At 40.8% G+C, this 22,314-nt stretch overlaps 1 protein-coding gene and 1 long non-coding RNA gene across 7 annotated transcripts in view; both read left to right on the top strand.

Moving 5' to 3' along the window:
* tbc1d22b (TBC1 domain family, member 22B) overlaps positions 1 to 22,314 on the top strand; it is a 1,108,217-nt gene that overhangs the window by 67,190 nt on the left and 1,018,713 nt on the right. The window lies entirely within an intron of this gene.
* Positions 18,886 to 22,314, top strand: part of LOC125486055 — a 9,647-nt gene continuing 6,218 nt past the window's right edge. For 2 of the 3 annotated variants that reach the window (XR_007264729.1, XR_007264730.1), the window contains exons 1-2: positions 18,886 to 18,971; positions 19,896 to 19,999. This is a non-coding gene — a long non-coding RNA (uncharacterized LOC125486055). The remainder of the gene's footprint in view (positions 18,972 to 19,895; positions 20,000 to 22,314) is intronic. The other variant, XR_007264731.1, reaches the window with a different exon arrangement.

Here is a 22,314-nt window from a genome sequence, read left to right as displayed (position 1 = left end):
CTCCAGGACTCCCTTGTCCGCTCCACACTCCCCTCCAGCCCCACCACACCCGGCACTTTTTCCTGCAACCGCAGGAAGTGCTACACCTCCCCCCTCACCCCTATCCCACGCCCCAAGAAGACTTTCCACATCAAGCAGATGTTCACCTGCACATCTGCTAATGTGGTATACTGCATCCGCTGTTCCTGTTGTGGCCTCCTCTACAACGGGGAAACCAAGTGGAGGCTTGGGGACTGCTTTGTGGAACACCTACGCTCGGTTCGCACTAAACAACTGCACCTCCCAGTCGCGAACCATTTCAACTCCCCCTCCCATTCCTCAGATGACATGTCCATCCTGGGCCTCCTGCAGTGCCACAATGATGCCACCCGAAGATTGCAGGAACAGCAACTCATACTCCACTTGGGAACCCTGCAGCCCAATGGTATCAATATGGACTTCACAAGCTTCAAAATCTCCCCTCCCCCTACCACTTCCCAAAACCAGCCCATCTTGTCCCCGCCTCCCTAACCTGTCCTTCCTCCCACCTATCCCCTCCTCCCACCTCAAGCCCCACCCCCATCTCCTATCTACTAGCCTCGTCCCGCTCCCTTGACCTGTCCGTCCGCCCTGGACAGACCTATCTCCTCCCTACCTCCCCACCTACATTCACCTTTACTGGCTCCATCCCCACCTCTTTGACCTGTCTGTCTCCTCTCCACCTATCTTCTCCTCTATCCATCGTCTATCTGCCTCCCCCTCTCTCCCTATTTATTTCAGAACTCCCTTCCCCTCCCCCATTTCTGAAGAAGGGTCTAGGCCCAAAACGTCAGCTTTCCTGCTCCTCTGATGCTGCTTGGCCTGCTGTGTTCATCCAGCTCTACACCTTGTTATCTCAGATTTTCCAGCATCTGCAGTTCCTACTATCCCTTCATAAGGTATGCTCAGATGTATCAGTTTTGGTGGATCTAAGGCTTTGTATGATGAAAGCATGATTTCTACCACATTGTATTCCAATCCTCTTGATATGAAGACCAGAATTCCATCAGCATTTTATTATATTTTTCTGTACCTATTCATGACATTTTAGTGATATAATCATAGAATTTCACAGTATAAAAGGAAGCCAATTGACCCATTGTGTCTGTATCAGTTCTCAAGAGAGCTAACCAGCTAGTCCCACTCTCCAGCTCTAACTTCATCACTTTTCAAATATACATCCAGCTCTCTTTTGAAACCTCTGGAAGAATCCATAATCTACTTCCTGTACCCTCAAGTCTCTTTAGTATCCACAACTTCTAAGTTTTCACTATATACAAAGTACGTTGTTCTATCTTTTTCACATTCAATGTGAATGACCACACATTTTCCTGAATTGAAGTCCATTTGTCAGAGTTTTCCTCATTCATTTAACCTATCAAACCTGGTAATTTTACATTGAAAGCAATATAGATGTCAATGTTGACTACCTTTATATCATAGGCAGATTAGGATGAATGGCTTTCTATTCCATCATTTAAGTTCATAATAAATACAGTGAATAGCTTTGACCCCAGTACAAATCCATGTGGGACACCACTGACATGTTCTTCCAATTAGTACCCGACCATGATTGTTGGTCTGTTGTTCAGTTAATTTCCTAAACAAGTCAATAACTTTCCTTCAATTCCATGTGCTACACCTTTAATAATCAGCCTCTTATCAGGACATAATCAAATGTCTCCTGGAACGCTCCATCTAAACAAATCACATCCGTAGACTTTCCACTGTCCACTACTTAAGTTATATTCTCAAAAGATATAATCTTGTATATCAGGCATGACCTCCTCTTTACAAATCCATGGCTTCACTGATGAGTCAAAAATTCTCAAGATATTCACTCACTATATCCTTAATTATAGATTGTAGAAATTTCCCGTAAATAGATTCTGGGCCAATTGATTTTTAATTCCCAGTTTTCTCTCCAGCAGTGCCTTTAAATTGGTGGCAAACATGGTGCTGAATTTTTGAGAAAATTTGAGTCCCATTCAGAAGCAGGAGGATGCATGATTTTGTTGCTCACCCTTTTGAATGAGGGCAGTCAGAGTCTGATCAATGGCTTGCAGTGAAATGGTAGGTAAACAATTGAGGACTATTATTGTTCACTAAGCATTGATCCAAGCCCAAGTGGAATCTCACAGATCATGTATGTGGTGGACTTATATTGGTGGGATAGTCTAGTATGGTGAAGCTAAATGATATCTTCAAATGCTCGCCACTGTTACCATCTTATATATGTTCATTTCTGCTGGAACTATCTAGGATGCCTCGTGTAAACTCACTGCTACCAATCATTTTGTTGGTATCAGTCTAAGGTATTTATAACATGTAGGGAAGGATACCCACATGAATGCTTTGGCAAAAGTGAGGTGCAATCTTGATGAAAAATAAATATGTTAATTACATATAGATTACTAGCTAGTTGCATTAAATCTGACATACATGATTGTCCCTTGTGAAGCAATTAGGTTCAATTTAAGATTAAGTACACATTATTACTTTAGCTCCATGCTTTTGACACTAAGAACAAATTTTGAAACTGTTTGCACACTGTGGTGAACACAGACAGAACTTGTAAAATGTACCGAACTCCGGTTAGTGCTCTAAGCTTATCTTGTGACCTTGGTTAACCCTTTAAGATATGAAAGAAAGAACCTGATAGATCATGTGAGTGATTACTCCTTCAGACACATAATGGCCTCCAGACCACAACTGCAGCCATTGCCCATTAATAACCAATGTGGTTGCTGATCACAAGACCAAAGGGTTTTCTATTGGCCCTGCAGGATTTAGAACCTGCCCATCATTCCTGATTGCAAGGCAAATCCACTCCTGACCTTCCTTTTCTAGATTTGAAAATCTCCGTGGAGCCTGGAAGTCTGACACTTATGCAGAGTGTTAAAAAGCCACTGATAAATACGCTGCTTAATCTCCTAGCTCTTGCTATTAGGCTTCTCTATTGCAAGTGGGTTGAAAATTTAAAATACAACTCTATGTCTAAGAGCCAATAGCTACTGCCATGTAACATATTGAAGCATGATGATATAAATCCATACTCAACAAGAACTGAGCTCAGTAACAAAAACAGAAATTGCTGGAAAAGCTCAGCAGATCTTGCAGCATCTGTGAAGAGAAATCAGAGTTAATGTTTTGGGTCCGGTGCCCTTCCTCAGAACAGACACTTCCTCAGACCCGAAACCTTAACTCTGATTTCTCTTCACAGATGCAGCCAGATCTGCTGAGCTTTTCCAGCAACTTTGGTTTCTGTTTCTGATTTACAGCATCTGCAGTTGTTTCCGTTTTCATTAAGAACTGAGCTCAGTACAGGTATGCTGCTCTAATTAATTCCCATATTTAATTTTCCACTCAATGCAAGTATCTCCAACAAATGTAAATTTACCTCTTCTCTCAAACCTGTGAAAATGCCAAACATGCTCAGGATTCTCATGAAATGACTAAAACAACTGTGAGCCATTGTTTAGAAATGCGAAATGTGGGCTTCATTCACTTCCTTATGCAGTATGAACAACAGATTTATACAAAATTATTGATTAATCACTTGCTACAAATAAATAATACATGTAAAGTAAGCAGAGGATTTCACGCATGATAAGCACCTTATAATTTTCTAATGTCAATGGGGCTCATGAATCATTAGACATTTACAATGGGGAAATAAAACTAAACTGAGTCAAGAAACACCAAAATAATTCTGTTAATTCTCCAACAGTGCTGAAACAGTTGAGCATGGTTTGTTTTTCCAAATGTTTTCCTCTGAAGATATACTGACTCATTCTGTGGTAATGTTCCATGCGCATTGGCAGCCTTGTATATCTAAGCCAAGTGCCCAGTCTTTCTGTTGGTTAGCCATTTGACCATGACCCATAATTGCAGCTGTCCTCATCAGATAGCTACACATATGCACTTTTCATTGGCTAATAATAAACTAGGAGCAGAAAATCTAGTTTTGTTTTTTCAGACCTCCTCCTTAGTAACAATCCAGATGCTGCACTGATACCAGACACCCAAACTTTAACAGGAAACCTCCCTCAGCTGTACGGTGAAGTTCCACTCTGGGCAGTAACCACTGCACCATCTGGAACATTTAGACATAGTTTTATAACACTTCATTTATGCAACATCTCAATAAAGCAAAATTATTTCTCACTGAGTCCAATTGAATATGACTCCTGGAAGAACACAGTACCTATTGAGATCCTGTCTCCTTCCTTCACTTGAACATTTGTAAACCAGATTTCCTTGGTACAAATGAACATACATCTGGTTCATGAAAATTTCTGGTAATTTTTTTTTATTCATTCATGGGATGAGGATGTCACTGGTTAGGCAGCATTTAGAGTCAATCACATTCCTATGGGTCTGGAGTCACATGTATGCCAGACCAGGTAAGGATGGCAGTTTCCTTCCCTAAAGGACAGTAGTGAACCAGATGTGATTTTCTAACAATTGACGATGGATTTGTGGTCATTGTTAGATTGCTAATTCCAGATATTTTATTGAATTCAAATTCCACCATCTGCCATGGCAGGATTTGAACCCTGATCCCCAGGACATTGTCTGGGTCTCTGGCTTAACAGTTCAGCAATAATACCACTAGGCCATTGTCGCTCCCTCTGTAACTACTGATCAACTGTAACTACAGTGAACTAAATTACCTGTTCCACCAACTCAAAATATTTATTTTTAAGTTGAAATATTAGGCCTTCGTATTAAAGTGGTGCCATTCTCATTGGTAAGATCCTTGAAAAACATTTTGATCCATTTATCAAAAGAGGAAACATAATTATTTCATCAGTATTGCAACACAATCCTCACAACACTCAAAGTGTGAACTAAATTTTAAAGTACTTAAATACTCTAAGGAATTTTTTTGATGAAACGGCAAAGAAAATTGTAAAAATAATTTGAGAGGATTTGCTGCAATGTACAATAATACTTATAATTTTAGAGTGAAGCATATTTCTGGAGATTTCAAGAACTGGACTCACTCACAAAGTTTGCTGAAACTACCGACAACCATCAATATTGTGTGGGATATACTGGAGCTTGCTTCACTACCTTTTGAAAGTTCTGACTGTATTAATGGGGCATAGCTCCAAAGGCATCAGTCACATCAGGTTCCTTGGCCAAATGGTCCATCCTTCAGATGTAAGCCTGTACAGTGATACTGGTAAGCTATTCAACTTTATCAAGCTTGACAACTGAGCCCAATCCTGTGATCAACTGACATCCACGGACAATCTTGAGCAGGAACCTTGGCTAATTTTCCAGGGAACCAAAGCCAGTTGGATCACTGCTGCTACTGAGCCTGAAGTCAGCCAAAGCAGCAAAGATGAGAGGTTGAATTTACTGGTGTCTAAATGATGTGAATGGAAGCAGGGAGTCTAATAAAATGACTGAGAGTTGTGTCAGCACTATCCCATAAGGAAGATGCACAGTGGGAGGCTGGAGACAATCTGTGGGTCAGATTGATAGCCCTATTACTGGCCACTTTACAACACTCTCATTGAAGTGGTGGCTGCCAGAGGATCAATGGTCCAACAAGGTGTGAGTAGCGAAGTCTTTCCCCATAGCCCCAATGGGCTATCTTGCTGGGATTTGACCCTCTGCCCCCAAATCCTAGTTTCAAATTCCAATTTGAGGCCCATTAGGATCAATAGCCCATGTGCTGTCCTTAATTGAATGGTGAGCAATTCAATCAGGAGGTCTCCTGTGGTGACATTGCCAAGTCGATTCTGCTGTGGAATTATGCAAGGTTAGGATAATTTTTTCAGCCTGACACTAGGGCCCCAAAGCTTGCAGCAAAATTCAGCCCAAGGAATCAAATCAGTTACCAGTTTATCTGTATTTTGTAAACTGGATGCTGAAACGTGAGCTTCAATATACAGAGTCATCAAATAGTATCCGTTGCTGAAGAAAACTTCCAAATTGTACACACTCACTTGTGTTAATGCATGATGTCACGTGTAAAATGTATGTCATGATGTCTGTGCTTGGAACTATATGTTCTCATGAGCGTGCATACATAGTTGCTTGCAGTTGTCGATATCAGCAATCACTCCTTAAAAAATATACAGCAAACACATGAGCTTCCTCATTTTCCACCTTATAACAGTGATAGACATCAAAAGCATTTCATTGGTCATAAAGCATTTCTGAGTTTTATAAGCATATGTTAAATAAATAATCGCTGGGGCCTGAAGTTTCCACTTTGTCTGCAATCTAAGTTGCAGTTTCAGCTGGAATATCAGACTGGGCCCAAGATTGTGCCTCGTTTGAAAAATGCTTCTTCCTGAATTTTTGCTCAACTAATTTTCCCACCAAATAACTCTATGTTATACATTACAAGTCATTTTATAATATTTACATCATGTATTTAAGAATGGTCACTTGCTGAAAATAGCCTTGTCACATAAATGAACTTTTCTAATCACAGTGTCAATCTATCTCCACTGAGAAACATGATTTTAAATTAATGCATACACTTTGAGGAAATATAAGCCAATTTTGTAACTGGAGATCAATTCTTTCAAATTTTCCAAAATCTGAAGCGCGGACAAAAATAGTTCATCTGAATTTATTGCTTGGTCTGACTTGTCTATTGACACATAATAAGTCAAGGGACTTGAGGGGAGGCAATGACCTAGTGGTACCACTGGGCTGTTAATCCAGAGACCCAGATAATGTCCTGGGTTCAAATCCTGCCACAGCAGACGGTGGAATTTGAATTCAATAAATATCTGGAATTAAGAGTCTAATGATGATGGTGAATTTGTTGTTGATTGTTGGGAAAAACCCATCTGGGAAGGAAACTGTCATCCTTACCCAGAACAATGTGATTGACTCTTAACTGTAGTCTGGGCAATAAACGCTAGCCAAGTCAGTAACACCCTCATCCTGTGAATGAATAAAGAAATGGATGGTAAACTTAGACCAGGCCTGGATAATTGGTTGCTTTTTCTCTTCTTATATGCAGAAGTGTTCTTAACACAATTAAACTTTTTTTTTCCCATCACCAAATCACTGTTGGTAATTTTTTTTTCCCTTCTATTAACCACCACCAGTAAATTACCGAAAACAAAAAACAAATACTGGAGATCATAGCAGGTCAAGCAGCATCCACGGAGAGAGAACAAACAAATGTTTGGAGTCTAGATGACTCTTCATCAGAGCTGTGTAAATCACCCATGTTTTCCAATTGAATAATTTACTTGCAAAGACCATTAAAAACAAACAAAACCTTGAATGTTTTCTTTTGGCTTGGATGGCTTTTCTCCCTTTTTTTCTTAATATGCAAGCCCCTTGGATTACAGGCAAATGAACAGAGGTGACACAGTGTGGGACAAGATGATAGAAGTGGAAGAAGGAGATAGGGAGCATGGGCCTTGGCAGGAAGTCATATCTGTTCCAGGTCTTCAAGGAGGAATGAATCTACCTCACTCTCAATGAGGCAGAAGAATAAGAGAATCTCTACTGTACAATTAGAGGCTATTTGGCCCATCAAGCCCACACCAACCCTCTGAAAAGCATCCCACTCCCACACCTTATCCCACAACCCCAGATTTACTATGGGTAATCCACCTAGCCTGCATATTACAGGTTAATTTAGCATGGCCAAACCAGCTGACCTGAACATCTTTGGACCATGGGAGGAAACCCATACAGACATGGGAGAATGTGCAAACTCTAAACAGAGAGCTGCCCAAGAGTGGAGTCAAACCCAGGTCTGTGGCACTGTGAGGCAGCAGTGCTAACCACCGTATCACTCTTATAATCAACCTATTCAGAGATGTGGTTACACCTCTGGACCAGGTGGGACTTGAACCTGGGTCTCCTGGCTCAGAGGTAGTGACATTACCACAGCACCACAAAAGCCCTCCTTAGATGGTCTTTCGATTGGGAACCTGATTTCTAACATCTAGTTCTTTCTAACTGACTCAATTTTCATTTGTCAGACCCAAAGGGGTTCCCCACTGGATTCAGACCCGACTCAGGGAGAACAGAAATGGTTTATCCCTATTCAATATCAATTTCATGGGATTGGACTCCCCATACACATCAGCACTCATCTTAATTTAACTGCCTGAAATCTCAATGTTTTAATCCAGCCAGGAATGTAGGTATTGCTCTGAAAATAATAAACCTGGGCTTTAGGACATAATGTGGCTACACAGCTAAAATAAAATTGCTAATACCATGCAGTGTTAAATAGTTCATCATGCTCTCTTCATAATGTTCTCCCTGTCAGCATGTTTTCACCATCTGGAAATGAAAACTGGCAATCAATTTGAGTTCCCAAACCAAACCTCTTCACAGTAAATTCTTGCACAGTTCCATTTTGTTCGTCAGTGCCTTGAACACTGTCAGGATGAATGTGAAACAGACATCGTTTCCAAGATTTCAATCCTGTATTCTGATCAAAGATTCCAGAATGCAGTTTTATGGGTCTTCTTTGGCTTTTATATTTCTGAGCAACTCAAACTGGCTAAGAAGAATTGGATGATTTCTTAAGTTTCTTTTGCCATTTCCAAGCATGCCTGAGGCCAAGCAAATGATCACAAATAAAGGATAACCCATCTTATGAATTGGCACTCTTTCCCATTCTCATACAAGAGCATCAACATTGCATATTGCATTCCGTAACTGAGATTTGCAAAAGCTTTGTAAGCAGTGATTCCCACTGAAGTGCTAACGTTTATATAGGCCAAAAACCCCTGTTAGAGGCTGCAACTGAGATGGTACAGTTAACCACAATGGTAGAATGGGAACAGAGGAAGTCATCTGGGTTCACGTTGCAGACAGCTATCAAGTAGATTCTGATTAAAAGTCTATTTGCATGTAAGGACACTATGAAGTTTATCTGCAAATATTCAGTGTCTAACTTCAATCTGAAGAATACTTTCTTGGATTATACGTCTTTAAATGGCCAGTGTTCACTGAACTGCTGTCAAGAATCTTATTTTTTTCCAAAAATATACATTGTTCAGAAAATACAATGCCAAACAAATCTGCTTCTTCTAATATTATATCTTTCTTAGTTACTTACTTTTTATAAGGTTCATTGCATGTCAATTACACATCCCAAGGGGTTTCATCCAGTTTCCAGCCCCTCTTACCATGGCTGAAAGGTTTTGAACACACAATGTCCCCAGTTACCACATTCTTCTCTCTATGATGGCTCCCCTAAAGTTTAATGTCTCTTTCAATATATAGTTATCATCTTTGGATTGTGTCACAGAGTCATAATCATACAGCATGGAAAGAGACTCTTTGGTCCATGTTGCTGACCATGTTCCTAAACTAAACTAGTCTCACCTGCCTGTGTCTGGCCCATATCCCTCCAAACCTTTCCTATTCATGTCTTTCCTATTCATCCAAATATCTTTTACCTGCATCCACTTCTTCCTCTGGCAGTTCATTCCATACACCAAAACTCTCTGTGTAAAAATGTTTCTCCTCATGTCCTTCTTAAATCATTTTCCTCCCACCTTAAAAATATGCCCCCTAATTTTGAACTCCCCCACCATGTGCAGTATGGTGAGAAATCTACAATATTGTTTACATTTTACAGTGACTTTGACCTGAGTGTCTCCACTACCTGGGGTAGTCTGCTTTTATGTCTGCATCCTTCTTGATGGACTTTTAGCAAAATGTTCTATATAACACGGGAACAAAGAGGAGAGAGAGGGGAAAGAGAAAGAGAACAGCCCTGCTGACTCTGGATTTAACCGGAAATCTTTGCAAATCCCATTCATTGACTGAAACTGTGCTACTGACTTTGAGTTAGAGCAGTTGAATCCAATTGGACAGTCTCTCCCCAGACCCTGTTTTGGATTGCACATCTATCATGGAGGGGTGCAATATTCTGTCAAGGCCTTCTGCCTCATTTGTTGGCCCAGGAGGTGTCCACCTGACACTGTCCCATACATAGATTATCAGTTATGCGAGGTTATCAGAGATCTTCCCACCAGTTACAGTGTAGGTTTAGCTAAGCTGGATCGTAAACCCAGAGCAGACTTGTTTTGATTTTTGATGATCTTGGATAGAATTTTACAGGCTATGATAGCACTGAAATGGACTGCCAATTGATGATTTCCTCTGCGTACCACTTCTGCACGCACCTAAGAGCAATGATGCCTTTCCCTGTTGATTTTGAACTGCTGCTACCCAAAAGCATACTTCTGTACACATCCAGTAGCTTTAGGCGAATCCACAATCAAATACAACTCTGCTGGGAAGTTGTTGCACTGAGAGCTTTACTTGTCTTGAAGGACACAAGAGCCTTAGCTTGTACACAGTTGACAGTATATCCATTCTTTCACAGTACTATCATTTAAGACCTCCACAATAGTGTACAGGAATGACTCGGAAGCATATCATCTGTGTACACGTCATATATTCCACCACAAAAGGATTTGTTTATCTTTAGTATAAATTGTGTTGTGATGGCATTACCGGAACTGTCTGTTATATGAAGACGCAGTGTCAACCACTGCCAACATGTGGTTGGGTAGGTAGCTATCAACATCTTTCTTTTCTGACTGGGTCTTTAGGGCCCCTTTGATGTAAAGTGGTAGAGGACAGCCACTAAGTAGTCTACCGAGAAGGCGCTTTTGTTTTAAACAAGATGTAGTTTATTGCTTGATAGCAATCAAGTCTGAATTACATTCGCAAAAGGGACATTGGACGGAATCTTAGAGGAGGCTGAACAATGTGCACTATGGTGAGAAATGTGACTCAATCACACGACATGTCAGTGAGGCCTATCTCGATGCCAGGAATGACTTGTTGCATCTTTTAACTAAATTCTGGCATCAAGGCGAGATTCTCTTTAGGTAATAGTGAGTTGTCTATTAAAGGGGATTATTGCTTTTAACAATCTGATTAACCTCAGATTTCACCTCATTATTATGAGCTTCTTATCCTACTACTCATTGTGAGCAGCCTAGAGGCAATGAATTCGCGAGTTAGAAGTCACAGTAGGTTCCTGGCAACTTCAGCTTGCCACTGATTATGAAGGCTGTCCATGTTTGTCATCACACAACAGCTTCAATGGGCACTAGCTGCATGCAGCCTCGTTCACAGACACTGGCATCTGCAAATTAGTGACTCTTCAGAATCCTCATGGCACCTCTCTGATGCACTTCTTGCAGTTCTCCTGGATGATTGCACTGCACCTAAACATAACCTGGTCAGATTTTCCACAGGTGCACCAAATTCCTGGATAGACAAGGGGGCCCCAGCTTCTACCATGAGTGAAGCTGGATGAAAGGTGGATAATTGCTTCCTCACTGTCCACTTTCAAACCTGCCATTTGCTGGTCCAAATCAAATGGGTTCTTGATCTCGGTGATGTTCCTCATCACGTTGATCTACCTGGCAAGGAAGGTAATGTGAGGTGTAAAATGTCCGATCACAATATGGTTCTGACATTGAGCATGATCAGCTATTCCAGGTTTCCTTTCTCCTCAAATATCTTGAGGAATTTTGTACATGCTACAAAATTTTGTACTTGAAGGTCATACTGAAGTATCCAGCTCTAGGGAATTCTTGAAAAAAAGTGATGTCCACAGCTTCAAATCCACAACATCCCAGAAGAAATCTCCTAACAAAGTCAATGAGTGTACCTTCTTCACTACCCTTCCCTCCCTAATAGTGTGGTGCAGCCCCTGGTTGAGGGCTCATTGCTGGTTGCAGCGTCACCTCTTTATATTGTCCCGAATAGGCACTGATATCTATCAGAAGGAAAACAACTGAAGTTGATCTTCCAGTTCAAAGAAACAAATGGCTGAAGATTTTGCAGTACACATTCCTTGCACACCCCTGAAAATAGCTGCAAACCTACTTGAATCCTGAGAGAACCATGTTCTTGGTCATCGTCTCTTCCCTACCGGATAAGTAAATGGAATGAAATAAGGAAGATTTCATATATTACAAAATTAGGAAATACCATGCTCAATCCTGTGCATTTTTATGTGGTACTTACTTTCCCAAAAGACCAGGATCAGCCCCGAATCGATCAGCAAAGAGGACATTTTAATGTTGTTCACTTCAGTGCTTACTGTACTGGAGCTGAGAACACAATATTAGATTGTGTTTTTCAAATCGTCCCAGGTGGATGCTTAAAGCAAGCCTGGCATGAGTCCCATTGGAGATGGCTTCTTTCTGATTACAAGAACAATATGACACTTTGATTCATAAATAACACCATCTGTTGTGTTTTTGAGCTTTTATGTCTGACTTTTGCATTTGAGGTTTTGTTGCAAGCCACTTGACAAAGTATAAATTATTACTGTGCCATGATGGTAAAACACAACATGTAAATAAATGTTTATCAATCAGTGCTTGATATTGCGGATCTGGCAGTGAAGCAAGTGAAGGATTTACTCCAGCACTATCTGTGATAACCAATTCCATAATTTCAGCAGTGAAAATGAACTAGCATCCACATAAGTGGGCACATCTTTCTAAGGAGAAGAAATAGAATCCTATTTATGAATGAAAGGATCATGAAATGGCTACAGCTCAGAGACAACAATTTGCTGCCTCTCTGGCAGAGCGGCTCACCTCGCTCCACTTTTCTGCCTTTTTCCTATCACCCTTTCCCTTTAGATAATTACTGAACTATCTTTTCCTAGGTTTGGTTGAATTGGCACCCATCACATTCTCAAGCATTGTATTCCAGATACTAACCACTTGAAAGTTTCCTTCATGCCATTGCTTCTTTTGACAATTGGGATCCTCTGGTTCTTGATCGTTCTACCAATGTAAACAGTATCATTTTCTTGTAATGTACTTATTCCATTTACCACAGAAAGCTGATATTACTGTCCTACCCATTGGCCGGCATGTTCTATTTTGAATTTCAAACCAAATTTTATGTTTTAAAACTAGACACAAATAAAGACACTCATCATTTTAATTTGTCAGAGGAATTAACCCACAACATGGGGTAGGTACCCAAGATAAACACCATCCTTTTCTGTGGAAAAAACTTTGAACTTTTGAAAAGTCACATGATGAGCCAGCCATGTTTTCTTGTCTTCTTCTTAAAAAGAAGTCGTGTGTTTTTTGGGAACCGTGTTTAAAAGCTCTTTTGTGTCCAAGTATAACAGCAAATTAAGTTATATTACAAAAATCTATACTACAACTGCATGTTTGTGACAGAAGTGGTAGATTCCAACAGAAAAACTCTCCTCCACCTGTTCCAACTTCAAGGTCACCAACCTACTAGAAGTTAAACTATAGCCTGCTGAGAGAATTTTTACTTTACAAGCCTGGTATTTCTACTGTAATGCATTGAAATCATCCAAGAAACTACAGACTTGCCAGCTGGAGATTATAAATCATAAATCAGAGACTGAAATAACAATAATCTGTAGAAGTACACTAACATCACCTGTATCCATTCGTCATGTGTGTGTTTGTGCTCTGTGTGCATGCAGAGGTGTGAGAGATTGCGTAGGTAACATTGTATTCATTTCAGCCAAATGAGAATAAATAACATTTTTTTAAAAAGCTCACAAAAGCTTGCTGCTGAATATATTTAATCTCTCTCTGAGGCTAAGAAAACCCATGGACCATTTTGCTGATAAAAGCTGACTGAAACTGAGAAGCAGGAGCCCACAAACATTCTGCCCATGACAAGAGTCAAGTACAAAAACAGGTGAGAAATCAAGTAATAATGCAAGGAGTCAGGGAAGGTTCCAGAGCACGGCTTCATCAAACAGATGTCATGCCTGACAAGTCTATTAGAATTCTTTGAGGAGCTAACAAGCAAGTGAGACAAAGGAGAGCTAGTGGACGTGATTCATTTGGATTTCCAGAAGGCAGTTGACAAGGTGCTGCATATGAAGCTGTTAAATAAGAAAGAAAGCCCATGGTGTTAGGGGCAAGATATTAGCATGGATAGAGGATTGGCTGACTGGCAAAAGGCAGTGAGTAGGGATAAAGGGCTCATTTTCAAGTTGGCATTCAGTAACAAGTGGAATTCCCCAGGGGTCAGTGTTTGGACAACAGCTATTCACGTTATACATTGATGATCTGGACAAAGGAACTGACAGCATTATTGTTAAGTTTACAGATAAGACAAAGGTTGGTGGAAGGACAGGTATGGTTGAGGAGGCAAGAAGACTGTGGAAGGATTTGGACAGGCTAGGAGAGTGGGAAAAGAGTGGAGATGGAATACAATGTGGGAAATTATGCAGTTATGCACATAGATAGGAAGAATAGAGGCATAGACTACTTTCTAAATGGGAAAAGGCTTTGAAAATCTGAAGCACAAAAAGGGATTTAGGAGTCCAGGTTCAGGATTCTCTTAAGGTTAATGTTCAGTTGGCAGTAACAAAGCCAAATGCAATGTTAGCATTCATTTCAAGAGGGCTAGAATACAAGAGCAGGGGTTCAAGGGATACAGTAAGAAGGCAGGAGAATGCGGTTAAGAAACATATCAGACATGCGTGAATGGCAGAGCAGACTCGCTGGGCCAAATGGCCTAATTCTGTTCCTATATTTTATGGTCTACAGTCTTATGGAGTTCTTATTTTTTTGGTAAAACAAATGCCCTGGGCTGCTCTTTGTCTTTTAAAAGTGACCAGCTTAAACATCCAAATCCTTATTGTTGGTTCTGTGTCTAATGCTCAGTTTTCCACCACCACCAATTCTATCATGTCCAGCAGGCTACATTATAATATTTGTTTCTGGACTGCTTTAAAATTGAATATGCCAAAAAGCTGAATTAAGGCCTGGGAGGGCACGAGAGACCAGATTTGAGCAGAGGCTTCTAATTTGCACGCTGTTTGTCAGCACAGGTAAGAAATGTCACTGACCCAAATAAGGGTCTAAAAACTACTTCCTATTTATGTAGCTGCACTGACTGCAATCTTCAGTCAATTTGATTATGCATTTTGTAAACAATGCAAAATGCATATCAGATTTGAAAATGAATCTTTATAATCTGGACCAACTGGTACACCCCTCACCGAGATGAGACTTTGTAGGTTAGAAATGAAATGCTCCACCTTCATTTTTGGTTAGCCACCTGAGACAGAGTCTTTTAAAAAAAATGTAGTAAGGCCTTTGAATCTGTGAATTAGAGGCTTGACACCTGGTTCGTGATTCTTTTAACTAACATGTCACTACTCAGGAGACTTCAACAAACTCAATGGACATCAAGCAAAAATATGATTTCTCTTGTCCAAACACATCCCTTTGGAGTGGGCAATAGCCAGAGTCACAATCACACTATTTACCCCCACCACCAGGCCCCAGCAATTCCAATGGAGATATTCCTCAAGACCACCAGCAAGGCAGATGGCTAAGATACTGAAGCCTGTTGTATGTTGTGTAACCCACTCATGGAGGTGAGATTAGTTCTGGCAGCTCCCACACCTCCCAGAATCATGTGAAAATCGAGCACCTAAGAGATGATTCACATTGATGCCTAGTTCTCTTCCTTCAGGCAAGGGCTGTCTTTGCAACACTGTCCCTGGGTCTGAAAGTGGGCCCAGAATAGTGTCATCCATGTGCATGTTACAGGTCTAAGCATCATGGAACGGCCAGATATCTCTCTGTGTTTTAAAACAAAACTTAAAACTTTAAATCAGCAGCATGTTCTTGAGCATTTTAAATCATTTAAGTTCTAGGTTCTCAAGTTAAGGCCTAGGTCTTTAGCCACTTTATGTAAACGCGGGAGAGCCATGAAGTTGTCAAGATGAACATCTTGTCGTACATATAGAGACATGTGCTTTGAATTGTATTTCAATTGACAGCTTGAATGAATTGCAAAAGTACGTTTTTATCTTTCTTTCATCACAATCTAGACCAAAGGACCTCTTTTGTTGTTCTGATATATCAACCAGCATACAACACAGTGTTTCTTTTAATGTTGATGTAAAAGCATTTCACAAAGGGTTGTGGTTGAAATGTCGAAGGAATTAAATGAGACATTTACTGTGTTAAACTGTTAATAACTGTGTGGGAAATCGTGTATTCTTTTACTGTACACTTTCTACTGATTGATCTGCTTTTCTTCGATGTTATTTCTGTCTCCTAATTAAAAACAACCTCGTACTTTTTGGCCAGAAACATACGGTGTATCAACATGTCATTTTTTGTTAATTTTGGAGACAGGGAGAAATACAGAAATAACTGGGCCATACTACCCTGGTATACATTCGACTGATGAAAGGCTTCAGTGTTTCCTCTGGACGTGCTGCATCGCACATACTTTGCATAATAGCTGTAGTTTCAATTCACAGGAATTGCAGCTTATAGGAACTGACTTCAACATTGAAGAAGGGAAGAAAATGACAGGAGAAAGCATAAACTGTAACAACGTGACAGAGCCATCATTTATTGAGACACTTGGTTTGATATTTACAGAGAGGTGGGGGATAGAAGGAAGAGTGGCGGGGGCTGTTGAGGGTCCGCCAAATTTAACAGCAAGAGTTCATTATAATTTTTTTTCTTCTGTTTTCTCTTGGCATCCAAGCAAATTGTCGGGGTGGTGGACTGAACGCTATAGCTTGAGGTCCCTGAGAGCAATCCCTAACAATTGGGAGGGAGGAAGCTACATCTTGGGATCAATATAGTGAACATATTATGTGTGGCAGGGGAGAAAGAGAAACCGCGAGTGAGCTGTGGGAGCAGAATTGTTAGAGACTGAGGGGAGGGAGCGATCTCCTGCTTTTCCTGGCCCCAAAGGAATGCTGTAAAAATTACCTTCTGGAGATGGCAGCTCCCACCTCCATTTTGCTACCAGATTGCCCAAGTTCTGAGAAGCCCAGATGGCAACTGTTACATTTAAATCAGGCTCCATTTACATGGTGATGTAGATATTTTTATAAAATGTGCCACCTCTCAAGAGAGGGCATTCTGTCCACTGCCATAAAAATGCCAACGGGCGTGTACATGATGAGTTGAGGCCATGTTCCCCACTTCAACACTTTTAAACACCCTTTACACAGTCCTGACTGGAAGAACATGGACGTGCAGCTCCATACTTGAACACTTTCAGTTCTTTCAACTATCAGTTTTGATTGAAATTCTTTTTGTTTAGAAAAACCTCTTATGCCCATTTGGGTGATCATGTCAGTCTGTACTGGCACAGGATACTGAGTTTTTCGTCATGTCCAGGAAATCAGAGTTCCATGGAAAGAAGAGCAGAGACACATTATGATATGTTCCTGTGCCCAATGCACTGCCAAAGCATGCCCTGGTGTTTGCTTGTTCAATTCACTGGGCATTTTAAGTCCCAATAGAAGAAAATCTATCTTTGCTCCTTTACGGCTGCTTGTTTCAACTTCAGATACTTCCAGGTTAAGTGTACTGTTTATTTTCTCACCTTCTTCCAATGATTTGGCCTCACTATAACTTCAGAAGCACATAGCCACTTCTGTTCACATTACATTTCATAGCCCATTTAGTCTGAGTGAGACTGGCAATCACTAAAATATGGAGAGTTTTTTGTTGTAACGGGGGATTTTCAACTTGCCTCCCAAGCGTACAACAAGCATTTTATATTGATTCCTTGTTCAATGGTCTGATTTTTCATTTCATTCAAATCAATGGAAATAAAAATTGGCAGCCCCTGTCATGGACAACATAATTCACAATGTTCCAGTTTTATAGTCAGATGGTAAGTTGAAAACCTGCCTCATTGTCTTGCTGTTTTTCAGAATTGCATTGCATTCACCTGTTTAGGTTTATAAGGACCCGTAGTGATCAGGACTTCTTTTGCTGAAAGAACTCTTTGATTCCTTTTCTTGGAGGTAAATTTGAACTGAACATCAAAAGCAAACCATCGCCTTTCCTTTCCCATGTAACTTGACTCAATTTTCAGGCACACCTCTACCCAGTGATACTCACCCAAAACAGTTTGATGGTTGCTTAAGTATGTAAATGAGGGAGGGGCCATTAAGGCCTGTGACTCTGGTTACAATTTTCATAAAAGGACTGAACATGAGTCATGCACATTAAACTGAATTATACTAGACACTGGTGAAATTGGCAGCAGTCCATAATAAAGGACTACACCAGTCTGCTCAGGAAAAGAAATTTTTCTGTGATGTTTTTGAGAGGTTAGAAGGAGCCTTCTTATCAGCCTGTCCACCCACAGGCCCAGGAATTGTGCTCGTCCCCCTCCCTCCAACCACTAACTGGGTCAGCCTGCTTCTAGCCAGCTGAATGAGGCCAGAAAACAAAAAAAGAAACAAAATGGTTTGGGCCTTTCATTGTAGCTTTGGGCAGGCAGGGTGGATGCTCTGTCTGCCCACTTCACAGGCACTTTGTGCCCAGATTGAGAATCTCGCCAAGTTTGTTAAATCTCTGAGATTCCACATTGGCAGATAATGAATAGTTACTTTCTGTCAGCGAGAACTGAAAAATCGGGGGCAAGGTTACCCTGGGTTGTTCTTGCAGCCATACCAGAGATTACTTAATGGACAATATTGGCAATTGCTTTTGAGAAGGTTTGCCTGTTCACTCTTCAAGGAAAAATAATCAAGAATAATTCATGCTACAAAAAGCAATAACCCTATCTTGGAACTCAACTGATAGCTATAATTATTTGAGCTTTGCACTCGAGATGATGTATGCAGCCATCTGAACATTGTCTGTTAGATTACTGCTTTATAATAACTCTCACGGAGCCATTTTCCTATACATGTCATTGATTCCTTACCAAAAAGCAGTTTACAAGCTGCACAAATCCAGTAAGAGGGTTATAAACACTATTTACCCTGTAAAGTGTCAGTTTCAGCGTCACTCTAACTTGAGAATGTTCCTGTTTACTCAGTAGTGTAAGGTTAATAAGTAGCTATATGCAATAGAAATACTCTTCCGCCCCGCTGAAAGTGTGTCCCAACTATTTGCAGTTCTGCAGCACATCCATCAAATATTCCATGCAGTTTGGAATCTGTCAGTTCTTCACTGGTAAGTAATGTGTTGGAATTCTACACCCACTTTCATTCATGCAGCATCTTTAATTCAGAAACAAATTTCAGGATAGTTTGAAGAGGCATCATCAGACATTGAATTGCAGGATATTTACAGATCAGAAACACACCATTTCACCCAATTGGTCCACATCAACATCTATGCATCACATAATCCTCCTCTTACCTATTTCACTGTGCCCTACTATCATCTGCTTTTATTCCTTTCTCCCTCATGTACATATTTAGTGTCTTCCTAACTACTAGGGACTAAGATAATGTTAGAAGGGATAAATAAAATAAAACAATCGAAGAGCAGGTTTTAAGGAAAGAGCCTGTGCTGAGACAATGGTTTAAGTTGTGATTCCTTCACTTGGTGCTACAGGAAAATTCAGGTCCCCTTTGTGTTCAGACCAGCTCTCCCACCTCCCCTTCTGATTGCCACCCACAAGGACCCTTCACCTATTCTGGGCGGGAAGTGAACCAGCAGTGCATGAAGCTTGTCTTAATTGATGCAGGAAACTGGTAGAAAAAAGAAAGCATTTTCCACCAGTATTGGCCTGACAATTAAAGTTTCTTCTATCTGGTGTGGAATTCCTAGCCTGTAATGTTGTATCCTTTGAGGAGTAGAAAGAGGGGACAACTGACAGACAAAATTAAGTAAAACTAATCAATATAGCTGCAAATTAACATCCGGTCTAAATTGAACTCATAGCAAACTCTGTTTTATTGATATTTGTACCCACCTCTTCCCAGAAATGAAGCATGAATCAGACACAATCTAAATATTGACTTCAGTCGAGGGTTGTAATGTCTTTCTTTTGATCAAAGGTCACAGTACCAGCAGAAATACTATTTGCATCCGAGACAATAGATTTGCTTTTTATTAGCTCAGTCTGATTTTTTCTCCCCCTCTTACCAGCTCTTGGTATAGTTCCACAGGTGGCAACAATGCAATTCTCATGATGGTCTTTTTCCTCTCACATCGTGAACGTTGGGACCATTTGATCGTGCTTAAAGTGCAAGGTGAGATAATCATTACAGTGGAATTAGTTCTCTTTCTCTGCTAACAAATTTGCATTAGTTATTTTTACAGCAATAATTGTTTGGATGGAAATGCAACACTGTCCTAACGTCTCCCTGGCTTGCCGTAGTCACATGCCATACACTCTTATTGCCAGTAGCCATCTTACAAACAAACAGTCTTATTAAAGGCAGTGCACAAGCAAAATTGTACCTGTTGAACACTTAAGACAGTGTTCAGAAGTGGAGCTGAAAGTGACTCTTGAAGTACGACATCGAGGCATAGCTACTAAAAAGGGCAACACAGAAGTAATCAAAGCTACTGAAAGATGCTAAAAGCCATGTAAAAGAAACTTTCATCATTCCTGTCAATTGTCCCAAACATGCTAGACAACAAGAAATTGGCACGCATGCATGCTGGATGGGAGTTGCAGATGAGGGCTGTCTTCTTCCATCAGGCCTACCATAGGATATCAAGAAACCAGATGCTGCCAGTCTGGTATGGATTTGCCACCTTTGTCAGTCCATGGTCCAGAGGAATGCCCAAAAATGCAGAAAGAGGTTCAATGACCTTCCCTGCTCCACAAGGATAAATGTCACCAACTTCTTTTTGCTACCTCATGCTTAATCTATCTCTTCGACTGCACACATCTTCCTCCAAGGCTCATAGCCTGCCACTCTCACTGTCCCATTCAACATCTCCCCTCAATTGCTTTCACCCACCCAATCCCCCTACACCACAAATCCTGAATGGTCTCTGTGCTGCCAACTAATGCATCCAGGATACCTCAACACCTTTCCCCCACCTGAACCCAAAATCCTAAGTCCTTTTGTGCTTCAGATTTCCAAAGCCTTTCTCCCATTTAGTAAATAATCTATGCCTCTATCCTTTCCACCAAAGTGTGTAACCTCACACTTTCCCATATTGTATTCCATCTGCCACTTCTTTGTCCACTCTCCTAGCCTGACCAAATCCTTCTCCAGCCTCTCCGCTTCCTCAGCACTACCTTTCCTTTCAACGATCTTTATGTCATCTGCAAACTTAGCAATAATGCCCTCAGTTCCTTTGTCCAGATTGTTAATGAATAACATAAATACTTGTGGTCCCAATTCTGACCTCTGTGGAACTCCTCTAGTCACTGGCTGGCATCCTGAAAATGACCCTACCATGTTCAGTCTCTGCCTTATTCCAGTCAGGCAAACCTCTATCTGCACCAATGCCTTGTTCCTAACACCATGGGTTCTTAACTTATTTCACAGCGTCCTGTGCAGCACCTTGTCAAAGACGCTAATAATACCAGCAAACATTGGAGAAAAAGTGGACAACCCAATTGTCTGCCAAGCATGCCAAGAGACTGATGAAAGAACTAATGAGAACAATGAATAGATTTGGTCATGCATGAGAACAGTTGTGTTCAATTGGTAACTCAGCTAAATTACAGTTTATACGATAGTACATGAAAATTATTTTCTCAATGTAAAGCAGGATTTTTCAGTGGAATTCCAATACAGTGTCGATGTCTTTCCTGGCTTGCATCAGTCTTGTGACCTGTACCTTGATACACCCACTCCAGGCAGACATCTTACAAACAGTTTGATTAAAGACAGAATACAGGTCACATTGTACTCATTGAATACATAACAGCCAACAGATGCAGACAATCTGGCCTACATTTTGCTCCACTGTCTGGAACCTAAGTTTGGAACTCCCAGCCTTGATTAGTTAACTTAGCACAAACTAGGCAACATACCAGAAATATTTCTGGTCCGAGGAGCTAAGTGCTGCTTAGTGCTTCGACCAACTGAGCCAATGGGGGAAATAGCAAAAAAGAAAAAGAAACAAGCTAAGTGCCCTGAGATGCATCCTGTTTCAAAGAATGAGATAGGACCCTGTACCTGCGTGCAAAGCTTCCTGGCAGTGGAAGTGCAATGAGAAGTCTCAGTGAGCTCCAAAGTATGGTTTTGAAGTGATATCTGAGATGTGCCATGATGACGTCGCGTTTAGTTAATGCCAGGCTCCATGGACCAAAGGTGCAGGCAGTTGCTACCCATAGAGTGTGCCTTCAGGTGTTGTGGCATGGTGGCTGAGAAAGATATCCAGAGAAGACACTAGTTTGTTGCAGGATCTAGATAACCGCTTTGACTTTCAAGTCAGAAATTATTGCCATTTATTTTCTTTTCTTTGTTGGGCAAAATAGCAAGCTTTAAATAAATGAGACAACAAGGTGCAGAGCTGGATGAACACAGCAGGTCAAGCAGCATCATAGCAGCAGGAAGGCTGACGTTTCGGGCCTAGACCCTTCATCAGCCTTCCTGCT

Source organism: Rhincodon typus, chromosome 25, assembly GCF_021869965.1.
Source record: "Rhincodon typus isolate 14 chromosome 25, sRhiTyp1.1, whole genome shotgun sequence".
Classification (NCBI taxonomy): Eukaryota; Metazoa; Chordata; class Chondrichthyes; order Orectolobiformes; family Rhincodontidae; genus Rhincodon; species Rhincodon typus.
The sequence above is the reverse complement of the archived record's forward strand: the minus strand, read 5'-3'. Positions and strand labels throughout refer to the sequence as shown.